Source organism: Pistacia vera, unplaced genomic scaffold (genome assembly GCF_008641045.1).
Source record: "Pistacia vera cultivar Batoury unplaced genomic scaffold, PisVer_v2 Contig1150, whole genome shotgun sequence".
Taxonomy (NCBI): Eukaryota; Viridiplantae; Streptophyta; class Magnoliopsida; order Sapindales; family Anacardiaceae; genus Pistacia; species Pistacia vera.
The window spans coordinates 19072-24518 of record NW_022195194.1 but is presented as its reverse complement, the minus strand read 5'-3'; the positions used below and the strand labels follow the sequence as shown (position 1 = coordinate 24518).

The 5447-nt window shown below is 38.1% G+C and overlaps 1 pseudogene; it reads right to left on the bottom strand.

The window, feature by feature from the left end:
- Nucleotides 1-2762: 2762 nt before the first annotated feature.
- On the bottom strand, nucleotides 2763-4331 carry LOC116146646 (annotated as a pseudogene).
- Nucleotides 4332-5447: the final 1116 nt, after the last annotated feature.

Genomic DNA, 5447 nt, shown 5'->3' with positions numbered 1-5447 from the left:
AGGTTATCTGTGTTTAGATCCTTCTGGTCGAGTTTATACATGTCAGAGTGTTCGTTTTGATGAGTCTAACTTCCCATTTCATACTTCCTCCAACTCTGCTTCAATATCTACAACCGCGTCGTGTGAATCCTTGCCATCTGAATCCTTGCCAGTTGTTCCTGTCTCTTTTTCTTGGTCTATTCCCACTTCAGTACCTTTAACCAATGTGTCTAGTAATGTTAGTCCTACTACATGTGATCAGTCATAATTTCTAGCAAGATCTTCTGTTTGTCCCACTACATATGCTCATTCCAACTCTCTAGGCTTATCTCCAAGTAACCCGTTTTTGTCATCTTCACAACTGTCTCCTACTCTAACTTCTTCTAAACAAATTAGTACTTCCTCTATAGATCCTTTTCCGCATTCAGACTCTATTCTGTCTCCTACAACACTTTCTTCTAATGAGTCATATGATACCTTTCCTCTGCAAGTCAGCTTACCTATACCTGCTCCTACAACTCATCATGCATAAGATAAGCCCTTAAACACTCATCCCATGCAAACCAGATCCAAGACAAAATCTCTCTAAACTGCTCTTGTGTCCACTTCATCTTGTAATGTTATAGAACTAGTTGCTAATGTTACAGAACCAGTTACTGTATCCGAGGCTCTATCTCATTTTTCATGGAAGGCAGCCATGCAGGCTGAATTTGATGCACTACAGTCTAATCAAACTTGGGAGTTAGTTCCCGTTACTTCTGACATGCATCCAGTGGGTTGTAAGTGGGTGTTCAAAGTTAAAACCAATCCTGATGGTTCCATTCAACGGCTTAAAGCAAGGTTAGTGGCGAAACGATTTCAGCAAACTCCTAGGATTGATTATTTAGAGACTTTTAGTCATGTGGTAAAATCTCCAACAATTAAAGTTATCTTGAGCCTTGCTATTAGCTACGGGTGGGACATCCAACAAGTGGATATTAATAATGCATTTTTGAATGGGAGCTCACTGAGACAGTTTACATGGTGCAACTGGAAAGTTTTGTCAGTTCACAATATCCTCATCATGTTTGCAAATTAACCAAAGCACTTTATGGTCTCAAGCAGGCACCAAGGGCCTGGTTCGATAAGCTCAAGAAGGCCTTTCTATCATGGGGGTTCTCACATTCTTTAGCTGATCACAGTCTCTTTATCTATCGACACCAAGAAGTGCAAGTCTATATTCTGGTTTATGTCAATGATATTCTCCTCACTGGCAATAATTCAAGTCTGGTTCATAAGATTGTTGCTAACCTTTGCTCTAAAAACTCTAGGTTCACTGCATTACTTTCTTCGGTTTGAAATTACAAGAGATAAGTCTCATTTGCACATAAACTAGGTAAAGTACGCAAAAGACTTACTGGTTAAAACCAAAATGCTGGATTGTAATCCCTGCACTACTCCTATGGCTGTTGGCACTAAATTAGCTCTTGAAGACAGTGAACCATTTGAGAATCCAGCTCTGTATCAGAGTATCGTTGGTGCACTTCAGTATCTCACGTTGTCCAAGCCTGATATCTCCTTCTTAGTCAACAAATTGAGTCAGTTTTTGAAGGCTCCAACGCAGTTGCACTAGCAAGCCTATAAAAGGCTTCTTCGGTATATAAAGGAACCTTAAACTATGGAGTATTATACAGTCCTAATAAAAGATTTAATCTAATCTGCTATACAGATGCTGACTGGGCTTGCAATCCTTTAGACAGACGTTCTACCAGTGGGTGCTGTGTGTATCTTGTATCTAATCTGATTCAATGGAATTCCAGGAAGCAAAAGGTGGTAGCGTTATCCTCCACTGAAGCAGAATTTAGAGCCTTAGCTCAAGGTTCCATTGAGTTAGTATGGTTTTGTAGTCTGTTTTCTGAAATTGGGCTGCCATTACCAGAGGTTCCTATCATCTGGTGTGATAATCAAAGTGCCGGATCGCTGGCTTCAAACCCTGTCTTTCATGGTAGAACAAAACATATTGAGTTGGATGCTCATTGTGTCTGGGAGCAGGTTACCTCTAGCAAAAGTGTAGTTTGTTCCTACTGAACATCAAACTGCCGATATATTTACTAAAGCCCAATCAACTTCCAGATTTGAACTACTTCGTGAAAAGCTCAATATTAAACCATCTCTTGCTGTGCATGAAGCTTATGGCTCAGTGACTTCTATGCCTTGAGCAGTTTGTGAAGTGCAGCAAACAGTGTGTTCGTGAAATGCAGCGAATAGTGAGCAATAAGTGTTCGTAGCGAGCAGCGAGTTTATGTGTGTTCGTGAAATGAAGCAAGTTTTCATGTATTCGCTTTCATGTGTTCGTGCAGTGCAGCGAACAGTGTGTTCGTGAAGTGCAGCGAACAGCGAGCAATAAGTGTTAGTGTGTTCGTAGCGAGCAGCAAGTTTTCGTGTGTTCGTGAAATGGAGCGAGTTTTCATGTGTTCATAAACTTCAGCAAGTTTTTCATGTGTTCGTGAAGTGCAACAAACAACGAACAATAAGTGTTCGGGCGTTCTGTTACTTGTTAATCAGTTGAGAAGGTTTTGTTGAAGAAAGGATGCTAGAATGTAATGAAAGAACATAATGAAGAAGTAAATAAGTGTGAGGTAAAGAAGTGTGGACGTTTTGTTGATGAAGGGATGTTAGGAAGTAATGAAATTTGACCGTTGATTGTAGATGACGTGTCAGGGAGTTAGTTTTATTTTTGTTACAGTGCACATGCAAATACATGCAGTGCGCATGTATATATAAGACACTTTAGGCATGTATCATTAGTAATCATCATCAATATTACAGATCTGAATTTTCTCCCTCTTTTGCTCTGTTTTTCCTGCGTTTTCTGTTAGTGTTCTAAGTATACACAATGTCCCGACTTTAGTGAAATAATTATTAGATGAAGATAAATTCACCAAATTTCCCAGTGTACACAACACTTGGGAACATGTCCGTACAACATATTTCCAGCAAATTTGAGCTACTATATCTTCTCCAAGCAACCTAGCGATAATGGTAATGGACCGGTTAAAAAATTGTTACTAGCATCAATAACCGAAGCTTTTTTCAGAAACCCTAGTTCATATGAGACAGCTTGTTAGTAAATTATTCATGAATAAAACTTCCTGTAACATTGAAGAAGTGTTGCCGATGCTCCTCGGTATCGGATCGGTGAATTTTCTATTAGCTAAGGTGAGATAACGTGACGGTGTAGAACCGAGAGTATCCGGGAGAGTTCGAATGAAATTATCGTTATTCAGGAAGAGTATGTCTTGGTTTAACAAGAAAATTTGGAGAGGGACAGAGCCCGAAAAGAAATTATATCCAATATCTAAAAACGACAGGCCCCTCATTTGAAGAATTTCCCAGGGAAAAGAGCTAGAAAATTTGTTGTAACTTATTCTAGCTCGTATAAAATTGGGAGTATTGAGAGTTTTGCTGGTAAGGCGCCAGAAAATTTATTGGAATTGGCATGAAAGAGAGCAAGATCCGGAAGTTAATCGATGAAGCCCTCAAGAGTTAGGGCTTCTAGGCCAAAGCCATTGAGGTCGATGGAGGCAAGGGTTATTGTAGATTTATTGTAAGGTGGGTGATCACAGTAAAAGCCTGTGTAGTTGCATATATCAGATCCAACCTAAGTGCAAGGTGATGTTAAAGGGATCAGATGTGATAGTGTTCTTGAAGGTTTGTATAATGAGGTAAATAAGCGCGAGTCTTTGGTCAAAGAAGGATAAGATATCTGGTATTAGTGGTAGTTGAGGCAATTAAGAGATTTGAGAATTGTTTTTGCAATATGCACAGAGAAAGCATGGAAGGAGGAAGATGAGAGTTTTAGTAAAGAGTTTGATGTGAAAGTTAATGAAGATAAATGAAAAAGAGAAAGAAAGTGATGAGTATAAAAAGATTTTGATCTGTATATTTATAGTGTGCTTGTTGAAGGCTCACTGACAAAAATAGCATATGTCATAAATGATATATGTTAGTAATTGTGGTCGGTACGAAGTCTTTTTTTTGTGTTCGGTCCAGCTTGAGTATACCTCGACTAATTCTCGGGACCTATTGAACATCTTACAAACTTAATGTTCTAATTTAAATCACAAAAGTGGTAGACGACCTCAAGGTTCGAACCCAAGAAATTAATAAAGAGAGTAAACATTCTTAAGCGCCAAACAAACCCTTTGGGGTTGGGATGAAGACTTTTAAGAATTTGAAATGCTACATGATTTAATTAAGTCACATCTATTAACTTTACAATAATGCTACAAACACAAAATTTTTGCACCGAATTTTTTCACCGAAAGACGTGGCATCCAGTTAGAAGCTGCCACGTTGGAGAGAAAACGCATATTCTGTAAATGAATGGCCGTCCAACAATTATAGACGTTTGTCCATATTTGATGGACGACCGTTCATCATGAATGGATGAGCGTCCACAAAAAGGACAATGGACTCCCGTCCATATTATATGGATGGGTGTCCATTGTCAATGGATAGGCGTTCATAATTTAAATTATAAATTTATAAAACAACAAAAATGACCATCTTATATCGATGGGCATCCATATTCAATGGACGACCGTCCCTATCAGATGGACAACCGTCTATCTTATATGGAATCGTCGTCCATATACAATGAACTGCCGTTCATAATTTAAATTATAAAAGAAGAGTAATGGACGCCCAGCCAAATTATATGGATGGGCGTCCATTTTCAATGCTGGTGAAAAAGAGAGGAATGCTGTAAAATCATTGAAAAGATGTGAATGTGGGTTCAAATATCAACTTCAAGTCTTAAACAGTGAAGAATTCTTCGGTTTTGTGTCTGAATGTGGATAATATATGGCTACCTCATGTTGATTATGGGAAATGTGCATGGAAATAGTATCTTTATTCTAAAGTTTTCTTTCCACATAAGTACATTTGCTTTACACGTATTGTATTATCCTTTTATTTTCTTATTAAAAAATATAATATCTAAGTGCAGTTAAAACAAAGGATGTGAAGTGTGAAAATGGACACTAGCAGCATCTTCAAATTGAATAATTTTTTTTTTTACATCTAATAGGGATGGCCATCCATTGAATATGGATGCTCGTCCATATAAGATGGACGACGTCCATTTTTGTTGTTTTATAAATTTATAATTTAAATTATGGATGGGCGTCCATTTTAGATGGACGCCTATCCATTGACAATGGACACCTGTCCATTATCCTTTTTGTGGACGCTCGTCCATTTGTGATGAACGGCTGTCCATCAAATATGGACGGGCGTTCGTAATTGTTGGACGGCCGTTTATTTAAGGAATATGTGTTTTCTCTCCAACGTGGTAGTGTTTGACTGGATGACACGTCCTTTGGCGAACAAATTCGGTGCAAAAATTTGGTGTCTATAGCATTATTCATTTTATGTAGATACACAGAAATTCTCAGATAAAAATACTATTCCTAAATGATTTTTTT